Genomic DNA, 16,861 nt, shown 5'->3' with positions numbered 1-16,861 from the left:
GTGAAGATCTGATCTGTTGTTCCACGACCAGGACGGAATCCGCACTCTCTCTCGTCAATCCGAGGTTCAACTATCGGCCAAACCCTCCACCTTGGAGTAGACTTTACCAGGGAGGCTGAGAAGTGGGATACCTCTGTAATTGGCACACACCATCTGGTCCCCCTTTTTTGAACAGGGGAACCACCACCCCTATCTGCCACTCCTTAGGTACTGTCCCAAACTTCCATGCCATCCAAGACAGCCCTTCCACACCCAGAGCTTTTAGCATTTCTGGACAGATCTGATCAATCCCAGGGGCTTTGTTTGACTACCTCAGCGACTTCCACCAGGGAAATTGGCAACAATCCCCCATCATCCTCCAGCTCTGCCTCTTATATAGTTGGATTTAGGCGTTCCTCAAAGTGCTATTTCCACTGCCCTATTACCTTCATCAATTGAGGTCAACAGCGTCCCATCTTTTCTGTACACAGCTCGGATGGTTTCCCACTTCCCCCCCTCCTGAGACTTGAAAGTCTGTCTGGAAAGTCTGAAAGGGTCCTCCTCCAGATGTTCCCATTTTAACCACACTACCCGTTTGGGTTTACCAGTTCTGTCCAGAGTCTTACCCCATCCCCTGACCCAACTCATCACCAGATGGTGATTGGTTGACAGCTCCGCCCCTCTCTTTATCCGAGTGTCCAAAACAAACGGTCTCAGATTAGATGAAACAATTTTAAAATTGACCATTGACCTTCGGCCTAGGGTGCTCTGGTACCAAGTACACTTATGAGCCATCCATGCCAGAAGTCCAACAACGAACAACCACTCAGGTTTAGATCAGGTAGGCCGTTTCTCCAAATAGCGCCTCTTTATGTGTCTCCACCCATATGGCAGCGCATCCATCCCCAACGGTTCCTCCCACAGCACAATGCCCATGGGATGGAGAGGGAGTTTTACACGTTGCTTTTTCGGGCTGTGCAAAACACCACCAGGCGCTCGCTGACGAGCCCTCTATGTGGGCCTGGTTTCAGACGGGGGCCCAAGGCTTCCTCCGGGCAGGATAACTTCACGTCTTCCTTGATGACTCGTAGGGGTTTATGAACCATTCTTTGTCTAAACACCTCACCTGAAACTACTTTGCCATGGGTTAACCTACCAGGAGCACCATGCGCCAGACAACACAGCCCTCAGGTTCATAGGGACAAACAAACCTCTCCACCATGATAAGGAGAATTGTTTATTAAGCATTGTGCAATTTATAAAATGTTTCAAATCTGGGTAAGTGCATGGTTGAAAAGGAGTAAATATAAATCTAAAATATATACAGTAGATTAAAGCTGTAATACATTGATCAAAAACCCTAGTTTACAAAAATCTATATATTGTTGTCCCAGGTGGAAATACATTTGTGTCAGTTCAAATGGAAAATCAGGGGTTGCTCTCTAGAGAATGGGTGCTTAAGTTTAAAAAAAAAACTGTACGTACCCATAAGAGGAAATGACACTGAATAAAAAAGGCAATATACAACAAGTATGTTAAATAAAGGAAAATAATTCAACTGACTGAATGACATACATTGACATTCATGGATGTGAGAGCAGACTCTTCAGTCAAACATGTTTTCCACTTATTCAGTAAACCACCCCTCAGCAAGAAACTGTTAGGCAGTGGCACTGAGTCAATGCTGCAGGGCATCAGAGGTGGGCAGGGAGCCAACTTGGAGATAGTGCATTGTAAAGAATGGCAGACTTGATCACAAACCCTTATTGTGGGAGAATGCCACTTTGACTGACGCACATCCTCTGACATTGAGATCACAATCATCATCACTAGCTACGTTTCCACCCACTTGTCAATCGATATTATCTGAAGTTCGGTTAAAAAAAGAAATCATGCGAATAAAGCTGATGAAAATGTATTTCCATCCAACGGCTTTAAAAGCGAATAAAAACCTGTGCGTAATGACGTCACATGCTGTTTTGCGATCAAATTGGTATATCGAATTGATTTTAGACATTTTAAGGTGTTTCCATTCATTTTTGCACTGAATCGCACAACATTCAAGCAAACATTTGCAAACAAAGTTTTTCTCGACAAAACGGATCGGGCCATCTACCAACAATTGATCAATATTGCACAAGTTGTAATAGTGCTTATGTGCCACCTGATTGCGATGTATCGAGCTATAACAAGAAAACGACAACGCCATCAACACATTGCTATGATGATGCAGATGCAACTTGGCTTTTATTTTCCCTCCGGCACTCTTTTTTGAGACACGTCTTGCTGTTTGAGTGTCTTCCATTTACTCCGGAGGACGTCCCGCGGCTTGTTGTAACCTTTGTTGGCCATTTCCATCACTAGTTACTGATAAATTAAATTCAAAAAGGCTCTCGTCTTCTCGCTCGTCCACTTACATCTGTCTTTGTTGACGCTCGCCATGTGTGCAAACAGAGCGGAAATTAACTAAAACTTATTTTTTTTGTGGTTGCAACCATAAAATGACCTAAAACTTAATTGCAATTAATTATTTATTTGGCAAATAACTTTTCCATCAGCGTTTGTTGCATAACCCCTATATCAATCAAGATAAAATCCAATGAGGCCAAACATATTTCCTTTGAGTTGATATTCATGAAATTCCATCAAATTTGACTATTTCCATAAGCCATTTTTTATTCGATATCACTTAATTCGGATAAAAACATGTGGATGGAAGCTTTTTTTTTTTAAACTTAAGCACCCATTCTCTAGAGAGCAACCCCTGATTTTCCATTTGAACTGACACAAATGTATTTCCACCTGGGACAACAATATATAGATTTTTGTAAACTAGGGTTTTTGATCAATGTATTACAGCTTTAATCTACTGTATAAGGAACCAAATGCTAATAAGCAATCAAAATTGTATGCAACAACAATAAATCAAGAGTTGACACTAATCATTTTTGCATTCATCCTTCAATAAGTGAAGTGCCTAACAGGTTTTTAAGTCTATCTTTAGTGAAGGAACCAAGAAGAAGGAAGTGAAGTCCTTTCCCGATGTGATAGTTTAAACCATTAGCACATCAGTCCTCACAGAGCGGCACAACCTCCCACCAAACACACATACACACTAAAGCCTTTGTAAACAAACTAACTAGAGAGAATACATCCCTCGATCATCATCACACAGCTGTAAACACAGATGTGCTGAGAATCCTGTCATGTAACAGACACAGACGAGGCTGAACAGGAAGTACAGTAAGTTCTGAACACATTCAAGAGCTGGTGGAGGCTATGAAAAGATATAAAGCCAAACATTTTCTAAATAACCGTGGAGAACTACTCTATTAGGTGCAGATATGGATTCAAATTACCACTGCTGGTTGAGAACAAGAAGCTTTCGTGATAGTGAAGACTCAGACGGCCTCAAATGAAATAACAGAATGGTGGCGAAATATTTGGAATTCTTCTGTTCTAGAAGAAATTGAATCCAATGCAGAAATGCTCCTTTCTGTTATAGACAACACAGCCATTGTCTTCCAGAGTTGGGGAGCCTTTTCCTGAAAGGCTATCTGCCTATTGGCCCCAGGCTGATCTGGGCTGTGGGGACTTGAGGTCAGAGGGCACATGCTTAGCCAGGCTTTGCCTGGTGGGCTTAGCACCGATCCTTTAGATCATTACTTGGGTCAGGTGCTCAATTTGTTTGAGATAAGCTCACAAAAGAGTTTCCTGAGACTGAGTTTAAGAATTATTGGTTGAACCAAAACCAGATTAAAACAACCTGAGGTCAAGAGTCAAACACAGAGTCCGCTCACAAGCACACTATTATTGCAATAGAGTATGAACACATAATTAGTTCAAATTAATTTAAACGCAACCCTTGTAGCCTATCCCGAAATACACTGTCTTACAGACACACCAGAGTTCACTCCCATTTATTTTTCTGAAGAACGGGGTGAGAAGTATTTGCTGCCAGTTGTGAATTGGCCGGGTCTCTTTTTCTTCTCTCAAAATTGGGATTTCAACAGTATTGATGTCATGACTACATACAGCAGCAACAAGCATTCCTGAAATAACATTGTTGTTGGCAGAGGTGGAATGTAACTAAGTACATTTACTCAAGTACAAATTTGAAGTACTTGTACTTTTCTTTTCATTATACTTTCAACGTCTACTGTTACATTCCAGAGAGAAATACTGTGCTTTATACTCCACTCATCTGACAGCATTAGTTGATACTAACTTTACAAATTAAGATATTTGCACACAAAACATGCAGTTTATAAAATAAAATGTTTTACTATGAATTAAACTACCCGACAATATATAAGCCAGCAAGTCAAGCTGAATTGATTAGCCGATTAAACACAGAACTGTTTGGATCATTTCCAGTTTCTAAAATGTGAGGATTTAACCTTAACACTTGCATGGAGTACTTTAACTTTTAATACTTTAATGATACTTACATACTTTTCACTTCAGTAACATTTTCAATGCAGGACTTTTCCTTGTAACAGAGTATTTTACAATGTGGTATTAGTACTTTTACGGATGCAACAGATATTAAATACTTCTTCCACCACTGGTTGTTGGATCCAAAAAAAATAAGGACCTGGGAAATGTGGAAGATGACAAAAATGTATATGTCTGGAGTTGTTTTGTATTATAAGATAAAGACAATGGTAATAAAGGGTTATACAGCATTCTTTCACCATAGCTCTCCAGCAGAAGCATGAAGTCCAAACAAACTTTATCTCCAGCTGAAATTAAAAATAAAATATTTTTCAGGAGTTTACCATTATGGCATTATAGCCTACCCCGACAGTGCTCAATTCATTAATTTACAAAGTCAGCAACCGACGGAGATTGCATTTTAGGGTATAAGGCTTGGATTGTGGCACTTACATGCACCACAAGTTTTTAATTCCAACAGGTGATTACAGATGGAATATGAAATGCAATCCCTGATCAAGCTATTGCTGGAATTATGAATACAAAAGTGCCAGTCTTATTTTGTTATATTATTTACGGATTGTGAGGACGAGTCAGGGAAACATTGATCACTGAGAATTAGCTAGAATCACCTCTTTTCAGAGTTCAACACATACAAGTTAATTTAGCTGTTTTATGTTTAAAACAGTATGTATCAAGAGGATACAGTTCCATATAATCTGCTTATCTGAATATGGCCTCATCCCAGGTGTCTGCAAATGAGCATCCTAAATAATGTGTAGTATGACTGTTGTTGATCAGGAATGCTGAAGCTGGCTGCGGAAGACGACCTGTGCTACATCGTGCTCTGCTATGTCTTTGTGGTAATCAAATCTGAATGTTTCATAGAATGAAGATTAAGCCCTCACTTCCTGCTCAGTTCCACGAAGTCAGCTGTCTGTTCAAACACTGGGTCTGAGTTGATGTGGCTGATGAAGGCCAGATGTGGATCACCATCGAGCACACGCTTTCTTTCTTCAGAGTAATTGAGAGTTACAGTGTTGCTTTACAAACAGACAAACTGCTCTGTGGTCCACCATTAAAAATACCGTTCATGTCACTGGCAGTTCACACTGTATTTAGCAACACCTTGTTGTTCTGGAAGGAATGTTTTAATTCAATAAATAATAATAAAAAGTCTATTTTTTTTTTTTCCATTTCTGGTTTTGATTTCTTTACTTTTTATAAAAAACATGCACAACTCATGATGAAACTTTTAAAGATTGAGCATTGGATCCTTAATGTGGATACTTACTTTTGGCTCCCCTTTTGGCAGCAGCTGTTCTGTTATGCTGTTCCACTTTAAAATCACACAAGATATTTTTGTACCAGGAAAAAAGAATAATGCTGTTGTTAAATCCTCATTTTATAGTCCCTACATTTTTTTTGTTACAATTTTACTATCAGAATCAGGGTTGAAATAGAAAAAGATCACTTCCTTTTTTCCTGCATTATCTTCCCATAAAGGCTACCTTAGACATAAGCCATAAACATAGACATAAAATGGATCTAAATCCATTTTATTTCTAAGGTCATAGCGGTCTTCCTGTCATCTACTGTGCACACATTGAATTGCTTATCCCCCTAAAAAGACAGTCTGCATCCCATTATATAAGAACAGATGTGGATGCTTAAATTGCATTGATTATAAGATAAAGCAATAATGTACAGTTTATCCCATCCTGACCTTCCACCAACAGCAGAGTTACTGGAATGAGAAAGGCTCAGAAAGAAAGAAATGCCAACACAGTTTCTCATGGTCAACAACTGGTTGCATGCTGCTGCCAAATTAAAATTTCAAAAACATTTTGTGGTTACATAAGTTGCTACAACACCAGAAACAAACAATAAAATAACCCTTCCTTGTATATTCCTTTCCTCAAGCAACCTGTCTGATTAAATTAAGCAAATAAAAGTCTGTGAACTACAAATTCACATCTGAACTCTGGAAACATTGATCAAATGCTACTTTCCAATAACAACCATGTGTGACTTATGTTTCCTCCTCAGTTACATTTATTCCCAGCCATGTTTCCTCCTCCGTTACGTTTATTCCCAGCCATGTCTAAAGATGCCCAAAATCTGTGATAAACAGCAGAGGAGGTCTGCTCTGAGTGACTAAATGTGGCTCCTGCAAATGAGTTTTACAGGAGATCAGTGGGAGAGCCAGGTTTCAAATCCCCAATGCCCTGTAGTGCCAGAGCCGGAAGAAGCCACTGATGTAACCTGCCTCTCATGGATGTCTGGTCATTCAGATTCCCTAAAGACGAGTCTAACTAACTGTAATGTTTGTAGATCACAAATTGAGTCTAATCCGTTCTGTAGCATAGAGCTGCTTCTACTAGCTAAAAAATGATCAGAGAACCAGAAGGCAGTTTTTCAAAACATGGCCATGACCACTCTAAATGCCATGAAGAGTTTAGAGCAATAATCAAAGCCACAGTCTAATCCTTGTGTAATATGGTAAGCAGATTTTGCCTCCATATGTTCTTATTAGGATCCAGATGTGCGAGGCTGATAGTGACATAAATACGAACACGCTGAAGCCCTTATTCTAAAAAAAAAGAAAAAAACCAACCATCATCTAATTTATGAGGAGTGGGTGGGAGAAGAGAGAGCAAGGACACACTGATCATACAAACGCTCTCACAGCCACATATGTACTTTTTCCACACCTGGATTAGTTTATGCTGTCTCACCTCTAAGATCAAATCTCCTCTTGAAACATAGCACCATTTACTAACACATACTCTCAGTGCTTCAAACACCAATACACTCTGTAACTCTATCCTGTGTAATAGTTGGTGTCGACAATTACGTCGGTTTAAAAAAGAGAATTTCACCAATTTAACATCTGGGTGAATACAAACACCTGCAATTACTTGGAGGAGATATGTAAATGACAGAGTTTTGCATCTTTTTATGATGATAGAAAAGAAATCTCTATTCCATCATCAGAGTTCAGAAGTTCACCGGTACGGACCACAATATCAGCCAAATGAATACATTTGTAATGACAAAACTCCTAAAGGAAAGGTTCTGATCTGTATTATTAATTGTTCAAAGAAGTGATCTCATAAACATCTGTCTTTGTAAAACATCTGCTGTTGCTACTGTCAAGAAAGCCAAATCAAGCTCAACACTTGAGATGACAATACTTTTGGGACAACAAAAGGAAACAAAAAGCTTTCAGCTTTTGGGGCATTTTATTAATGTGGTGCATTATTAGAATATGGCTCTTCTGTAAGTAAATAACCTGATAAAGGCAACTTGTGAAGCTTCCAAATAATATAGCAAGTTCCACTAGAAATGTTTAATTCTGTTTAGTTCAGTTCTAAGTGTGTTTTAATTAGACAGAAATATAATAATTAGAACTAAGCAATAAGATACAACTACATCAAATCTGAAAAAAATATATATATATTGTCAAATGATTTCAGAAACAATAGACTTCCTCCACACCACCCAACCACATAGGTCCTTTGTTCATACCTCTAATAAGACCCATTCAATGTGGCGATGATGGTCAGTATACCTAGTAAAATAATAGGGTACCAGTTAGTGTTACAAGCAACGGAAAAGAACTATGAAGAAAGATGCATCTATATCTATGTATCTATGTATCTATATATCTATATATCTATATTCACAAACACACACACAAAGTGTATATATATATATATTTAAAATAACGCCACATCATCATGTACCCTTCCCCATACATAGAGATTGGCATGGGGAACTTTACAAAATCATCTCTCTATTAAGTTAACTGAAATAAAACCATGTCAATCTCTAGGTATGGTGAAGGTGATGACATGGGGTTATTTTAATTCCAAAGGCCAAGGGAACCTTATCAGGATGCATAGTATCCTGGATCCATGAAATAACTGGCCTTTAAAAATAAAAATCTACCTGCATCTAGAGGACTTTAACATAGGGGTGTGAATACTTGTGCCCCATACTTATTTATTTACAATACATTATTCATTCACAAAGAAAATTGGTGTCCTTAAAAGGTTGGATTTTCCTATTTTTGTTCTTTTAATTAAGGCATCATTAAGATCAATTTCCAAAAAAAGCCACCACACACACACACACACACACACACACACACACACACACACACACACACACACACACACACACACGGATTACCAACCGTTGCTGGTGGCTGCCTGTGGAGCAGGCACTAGGACCTGCAGCCCTCTGCAGGCAGGCAGGCAGAGCCTGCAGCCTCTGGGACACTTTTCACTTACTTTCAGAACAATTTTCAAACAAGTGCAAGGCTCAGAAAGGACCGTTTGGGATAATTGAAAAATAATTTGTTCTTCCCCTACCTGGCATCTTTTGGAACTGGACACAAACTGGGATATATTTCAGTGATCCTCGGGCGTCATACGTCAGTGGAGAGAAGAGAGAGCTTTTGCAGAGGTAGAGGACTATTTTTACCTTCACCTACACTGCATGTGTCTACAGGAACTTACTACTCTTTCAAATGAAACAGCAGTAGTTTAACATGTTTTGCATAACACTTACCTCATATACACAGACATTTTTAGAATATTATATATTTAGATTGTTTTTTAGATGTGCAGCTTTCAAGTTAGAGTAAAACCTCGGTTAACTTGGTGAGAAAGAAAGTGTGAACAAGGTAAACTTTTGCATGCAACATTTGTATACTTTCTGTATTTATATTTCAATATAGTTACCTGCCGAGGACTTGGTTAAAGTTATGTTTTAGAAGGCTAATGAGGGTTTAGGGTTGAAGATCAGACCCAACAGAAAACTGATCATCTCCTCCATCCCCTTCAGAAACTGTTGAAGCTTAGCCTCGGGCTCATCAGGTTACAATAGCACCGATCAGACCTGCACTCACCTCCTTGGGCTAGGTGATATTCTCAAAGCATTCCTGTTTTTGTATTTGGATAGCATGTTGGGTCCAACATGAATCAGGAGCTAGCCGCAGGGTAGTTTTACTCAAATTATGTGTGCCACAGAGTTAAAAACAAATTATTGCATTCTTGACATAATAGCAGGTGATTATACTCGAGAAGACTTGCTATGCTATTTTGATAGGTAGCCTACTTTTTTCCATACTCTATATTTCTCATTATGGAATGGGAATTCAAACACACGTTTAAAACTACATATTTTGGACACGTTCCAGTATATTTTCATGAACTAATTTGCACTCTGCAGCATTGAGAAAAATCACTTCTAGGCCCACTTCTTCTAGATGTTTGTGTGAGTGTTTCGTAGTTTCAGAGTCCATCGTTGGTTTACAGACAGAGAGAGGGTCTGCATTTGAGCTACATAGTAAATATGGGAACAGAGTAGCTCATTTATAAACTAAACCATATGGCTGTTATCAACTGGCAAGAAAAACAAACGGCACAATCAATAGGGAGGCTTCTTTGCCCTCAAACAAAAGAGCCAGTAGTCAGTTTACAACGACAAAGAGAGTGATGAAGTCGGAGTGATGAAATCCGAGGGGGCTGAGCCAGAGGTAGGATGTTAGTCTCAGTGCTTACTTAAGAAAAGGAAATAGCAAATACAGTTTTCATTTTATATCTTATATATCTATGACGGTATTTGTGGTTGGTCTCAAGTTTGTTTTTGTTTTTTTAACATCAATCTTCATCAATGGCAGCTTCATTTCTAGGCCAATTTTGCTCTTTGTGATGAAGGGCGGAGTTTGACATCTAGTTCTTTTGAGGCATCTTTAAAGTCCTGGTCACTTGTTCTGTGCGGTCGATGCTTAATGCTGCCTTCAAAGGGAACTTGCGGTTGTGTTTTTTTGACTATGCTTGGCAGTTGAGGTTATACTTTTAACTGGAAAAAAAACAGTGAACACATACATGACTCCTTGTATTTTTTATGTTAAATTATTTTGTGTTTTCTGCATTTAAACAAAGGAAAAAGAAAAAAAATGTTTACAACAAAACTTACACTCTAAAGGCTGTGTGTTAATAATATGGAATCTACTTCTGAACACAGTAAAGGTAAACACATTTGATTAAATGAAAACACATTTTTTTGAAGCCAAATTTTGTAAGATGCCAGGTGATAAACATAATATCCACAATACTATGTCAAATATGTCAAGTACGAAAATTTGCTATATTCATATCTCACAACATGTTTGATGTATGCACCTCGAATTCTGTGTCTACATGCTTCTGTATGTTGGGACTTATGATGTGTGTAGCTGATTACTTGAACATAGAGCAATGAAATATCCCTCCCAAACTAAGATGCTTATTAAGGTTTCTGTCGAGTAGTTTGAATGGAGTCTGCATAATTATTAACATTTAATCTCTTGATTATCTTTTCAATTAAATCATTAATTCTTTAGTCTATAAAATGTCAAAGACAAAGTTCCGAGAGCTGATGGTTAAGTGTTCCATTGCTTGTTTGTCCAAGCAACAGTTCAGACCCCAAATATACTGAATTTACAATACTTAAACCGATAGGTCGTCACATTTAACAAGCTGAAACCAGAGAATGTTTGAGAACAAATTAATCTAAAGAAATGTGAAATTCTTTTTCAAGCAAATGCCAATTGCCTTTTAATAGTTCAGCACCACCACAAACCTTCCTTTCCTTAACCCATAACAGAAGTGCTGCCCAGCAAAAAGAATCCATTCCTATCTATGCTTAACTATATGTGACTAAACAGTAGTTATCAGCTTGACCAAATACTGCAGACTTATTCTTTACAATGTGCATTCTATACAGTATAATTATTAGTACCCTTTGCCAAGGAGGTTATGTTTCCCATTCTGTGTGTGTGTCTCACAATTTTCAGATCTGTTCACATTTTTTATATTTTTCACATTTTTATAAATCAAATTTGATGTATTCATCAATGTTAGACTCGAGCTGAAAGGGGTTGTGGTGGAAGATGGAAAAGGGACTGAACTTTTCCCATCTCTTCTGGTATGCAGAGCAACACTGTACATCAGTGGAGCTTTTCCACTACCCAGCATTCCTCATTGCCGAACAATCTGTTCCACAGGTGGATGAACAGGGTCCAGACCAGGCGCGGACTCTTAAAGACAGGTTACAGATGCTGTATGGTCCATGTGGAGTAGTACCAGGGTGTAAAGGTTCAGCATGGCTAAAAAATAAACCCGTTCGTGCTGAGAATCCTCCATCTGCTTTGGACAGTTCTTTTTTTATTCTCCTGCTTTTCCATTCGTCAGACAGACAGGCATCTGACTGTTTCTCGTTGGTTCTGTTTTGCTGTGTTTTGCTGGAGATGTAATGAGGTCCACTCCTGCCTTGGAAGATTTAAATGTAAACCATTGACAGAAAAGCAACTCTAGAGTTAGATTTACTTGAATCAAGTAATAGATTTACATCTGGTGGTTGTTTTAATGAGACGGTCATCCACTACAAACCTAAGGGTTTTTTACATGCTTACACAATCAGGCAGGCTACAATCCCCAATTACTTTTTTCTAAGTCCGGGTAAAGAAAAATCAGAAAACTTGATGTTAGAATGTTAGAAAATACTTGTTGAAAACATGTGAAAAGACTGTAAACTGCGTAAATGCTAAATTGTGGAGTTAGAACGATAAAGTGTTTTACGCCAGTTCTTGTGTCCCGGATATTTCGGGCGGCCAGCAATCATGTGTCGATGATGAACTGGAGTCATCATCAAAATTACCCCTCCCCTACTATGTAAAACCGATGTTACTACTACCGTTGGAACACATACTTGTGAATTTATTGAAAGTATAGACCTACAGTAGCATAAGTGTTCTACCTGTGTGAGTGACGCGAGTATACTACGTTTCACAAGGTCTTTTAGCTCTTTCAGAGTAGTAATGAATAAGCAACTTTGTTAAATGACACAATTGTATACAAGAGCAATAGCCGTCACTAAAGTACCTTTCAGTCTTTGAGCCCGAATCCACTACCCGGACCGCCTGCAGTTACTACTCACTACTGTGGGTGTGTGCTATGTCAGTCAAAATTAACAAAAAATGTGTAATCGGGCGCTCAGCAGTAACCTCTTCTAGCCCCCGATAAACTACTACACATATAATTAAACATTTGGCCGAGAACTGCATGTTTATTGCCGGTTCATGTGAAGTCCTCCGGCCGCCTCCCACCAACCTTGTACAGCCTATTTCTCATATAAAATGTTTTCTCTGTACACATTTCAGTGCACTATTTTTTATAAAACAACAGATTGTATTCCAAACGAGCCGCCATTATGGTCGGTTTTAAAATCCGGGAGCGGATGGATATGGTCTTATGGTTTTTGGTTTTTTTGCAGAGCAAGCAGAGGAGTGTTTAAGTTGAGTAGCAAAGATATTTTTTTTATATTAACACGCATTTTTTGGCGTTTCTTTGACGTTGAACGCAACGCACCAGAAGAAAAAGAAAAGTTGCAATAGGAAAGGAGTATCAATCAGCAGCAGATTTTGCGGTTCAAAAACTTGCATATATGTGGTAAAAGGGTAAAAGAAACAAGACTGTCTTGGCATTCTTATTCATAGGCCTATAGTGACACTCACCCTTATATAGCCGGTTACAGTGCCATCTGGTGGAGATCTCAATACACTACAAACAGGCAAACTGGCCAATACTCTAATCTTCAAAGCTACTATGTCTGCTAATAGAACTAAAAAGAACAAAAATGACCTTTTTCGGCTCTTTATTGGAAGATATTGCTTATTGACGATTGGTATCTGAGGCTAAAAACGTGATCAGGGCATCTCTAATGCTTTGAGCTTGGTCGCTGTGAGGCGGCATTTTTCTTCTTCTCAGGGTGTGTGCTGTCCTGTCCTAGACTGTGTGTGCTATTGGGTTAGCTGCCAACAATGGTTTGTTGCTGTGGGGGTGCTGTGCTATAGACTGTGTGTGCTACCTTTTAGTAAGTACATCCATCCATCTTTGTCTGCTTATCCATCATCGGGTCGAACTTTGATGCGAAGGAGCAGCTGCTCTATTCCGAGCTCCTCGCGGATGACCCTATCTCTAAGGGAGACGCCAGCCCCCCTCCTGAGGAAACCCATTTTGGCCGCTTGTACCCTGGATCTCGTTCTTTCGGTCATGACCCAGCCTTTATGGTGAGGGTAGGAACGAAAACTGACCGGTAGATCAAGAGATTTGCCTTTTGGCTCAGCTCTCTTTTTGTCAACGGTGCAATAAATTGAATGTAGTACCGCACCCGCTGCGCAGATTATCCGACCAATCTCCTGTTCCATTTCCCCTTCACTCATGAACAACACCCCAAGGTATTTAAGAAGTACATGTGCTAGTGAATTAACCCAGCTGCAACAAGAGGCCATCAGACCCATGGCAGGGGTCTGTAAAGATATATAGCTAGTGGAGTAATTGCGTTTTGTAGGCTTTTGCGGGAGCTCGGTGCTCTAACGGAGGTTACCCATTGATAACGCTGGTGGCCATACTCAACACTTGCTCAGCAGCGCCACAATGAACACTTCTATAACACTGTCTTCGTACCAAACGCACAAGACAAATAGGTAGTGTGAAGTATTCCCAACCTTAATTTTCCACTGCACAAAATTAACTTCCTCTTCCTGTGAATGCCAGAATCCCAATGAACAAATAAACAACGCCTTATTTGCCGTCAGACGCCGCCTACCAAGAGCCTGGGTCTGTCCGAGGTTTCTTCCTAAAAGGAAGTTTTTCCTCGCCACTGTCACGCTGTTGCTTGCACTGGAGGAAACTACTAGAACTGTTGGGTCCTTGTAAATTTTGGAGTGTGGTCTAGACCTACTCTATCTGTAAAGTGTCTTGAGATAACTCTTGTTGTGAATTGATACTATAAATAAAATTGAATTGAAATTCATTGAATTATTTGGGGGTCAAAGTCTAAATTAGTTCAAGGTTAAAATTAGTTACATTTTGGGACGGCCTCTTGCTCGCCCAGTAAGAGCGTTCGCCCCACGTTGTTTGAGTCCTGCAGCGGCACGGGTATAATCTGACCTGCTGCCTTTTGCTGCGTGTCAACCCCCATCTCTCTCCCCCTGTCATGCATATCCACTGTCTCTATGTGATAAAAAGGGAAAAGCCCCGAAATACTCTTTAACAAAAATATTGTTAATTCTGGCATGAAAACCTGGCAGAAATTCAAGTTAGGGCTGGCAGGAGCTAATAAATATTGATGAAGGCAGTTTTATGGCGAGCAGCTGAGGAGCACAGTGGCATAAACAATGAGTGAAAGAATTTAGCCGACTACTTTACATTCTGCCTATTTTCACACAGAAGAAACACCTGGTCCATTACTGCAGTGGAAAACAGTAAGTTAAGTCAACTGCATTCCATTGTGCAATCCTGTATAGTAGAATGACAATTAAACAGTGAGCCTTGAAATATATTCATCTGTTGAAAAACTAGCGTTACGTACCATGTTTAGGTATCTTAATACCCAAAGTGAATATTTTGATAATTGTCCTCTCCTGTCCCACAAAAGAGCAGGACTGTAATTGCCTACAATTACGGAAGCTTGCGTTATTCCTACCTTCAATGGCATCAAACCTGATTGGCCACCCGTCATGTATAATTGCATCAGTATCTATCCTTCCATGCAGACATGTCCCATCATCTCTTGCAGCCTTAGGCACAGTTCAATGAACATGGTACCCACGTACAACACATGTAAAGAAAATCAAGCTACTGTTTAAACCTACTGCTGCACAAAGACTGTTATCTCTCTTTAAAACTCAGCAGGAACACCTCTCTCTGGTATTACAATTGACTTTAATATAAAAGACAGTGTAAAAGTGAATATCTGTAGAGGATAAGCAGCAGAGATACAACAAGCCTGTGCCTCTGATTAAGCTGTGTTGCCTCTCTCCACTGAAGTGCCCCTGCAAGCAGGAGTACTTCATCCTCAGAGTGCTAGTTACAATAAGGCTGCACACAGTGGGAACGGTGAACCCCTCTCCTCATACTGCATGCCAACTACAACTCAACTATCTGTCTGTAACTTTAGCTCTTTCATACACAGTGGACTGTGTCGTTATGAGAAGGGAATGAATACCAGTAACTCATGCTTATTTTTCCAAATTAATTTTCTTTAAATTACTTTCCACACTAAAATAAGTGTTTCAAGCCAGAACTGATACTGATGATTGTGATTTTTTACTATCTGTAGATGCTGTCGAAGGATAACTGTTAACACAGATCAATGGGTTTGTCCAGTATCAACCTTTGTATTCTGACTCCACTTTTTAGTTCCATCATAGGTATAGGTGCTAATTATGATCTTCTTTTTGATTTGAGCCAAATCCTACAAACAAATAAGGCAAAAGCCCAGACGACCACTAAAAGTGACAGGATTCAAACAGTCAACATCAAAATATATATATTTCTACATACACACCGCCGCTTCTGTGGTGCCGCTTTATTTACCTTCCATAAAAGCAGGGGTGAATGTATTTGGAGAAGGTGTAACCATAATATAAGCCAGGGATACGGAAAGTTGCAGTGAGGAAAACAAAGGCTGCAGTAAAAAAGAGCCACAAAAAGGTGCTAGGGTATGTGAGAAGCTCTTTGATTGGTCATAAAGGTGCAGATGGATCACACGGTCAGTGAACCGAGACTTTAAAACAATCAATTTGGAAAGGGGTTGCCACAAAGTGTCAAAGCAAAGATGGAAATAAAATCCAGAAAAAGGAAATGAAGACCTTTTTACACAAGGTGATCGTTAAGACCAATTTCAGACTGTCTCGTACTTGAAGCTGCTGCACAAAGAATTTAAATAGAGTCGGCACTTGACAAAGTCCAAAGCCAATATGTGGTACTCTAACTGCATATCTACTTTCTGCTAACTTGCTATGATCCTCTTTGGCCCCTGTGCATCCTGGTTTCCATTTGGTGAAACTGAAAACAACAGTATTTGAGTGACACACAAAAGAGTAAACCACAAAACAACACAGTGAGGGGCCGCTGCGTTGTTCTAATATCAAGAATATATCGTGGATAATGTTTCCAGACTAACATGCTATCTGACAATGAGCTGGTGTTCCTGTGTAGTACTGCTAACACCAATAGCAATAAACAGAAGTTTAGATAAATAAGTCCTCTTCAGCATTTCTACAGCAAGAATGTCTTGAAACTTTTTTAAGGATATGCATGATTTTTAACAACAGTAATAGATTCCTCAACGTCAGCCGAGTATGGACACAGGAGGATGTAAAAGTCTGGCCAAGTAATTCCCTTAGGTAAAGGGAGAAATAAAGCAGTAATGTTTCCCACACAGATTAATTTGTGGCGGTGCGCCACACAATCATCACCGGCCACCACATGCGTTTCGTTATGAATTGTTTTTAAAACACGCAGCTGCATTTCCTTCCCCTGCTCTCCTCCATCTCTCATGTCAGTCACGCGTCACACACACACACACACACACACACACACAC

At 39.5% G+C, this 16,861-nt stretch overlaps 1 protein-coding gene across 1 annotated transcript in view; it reads left to right on the top strand.

Annotated features, from left to right (window-relative positions):
• The first annotated feature begins 8,650 nt into the window (after positions 1-8,650).
• The window catches only part of ngfb (nerve growth factor b (beta polypeptide)), a 28,504-nt gene continuing 20,293 nt past the window's right edge, over positions 8,651-16,861 (top strand). Inside the window, exon 1 of the mRNA XM_032514352.1 lies at positions 8,651-8,889. The gene's annotated coding sequence lies outside the window, so the exon portion shown is untranslated. The remainder of the gene's footprint in view (positions 8,890-16,861) is intronic.

Source organism: Etheostoma spectabile, chromosome 4 (assembly GCF_008692095.1).
Source record: "Etheostoma spectabile isolate EspeVRDwgs_2016 chromosome 4, UIUC_Espe_1.0, whole genome shotgun sequence".
NCBI lineage: Eukaryota > Metazoa > Chordata > Actinopteri > Perciformes > Percidae > Etheostoma > Etheostoma spectabile.
Note: the sequence above shows the minus strand (reverse complement) of the source record. Positions and strands in the feature narration are given on the sequence as shown.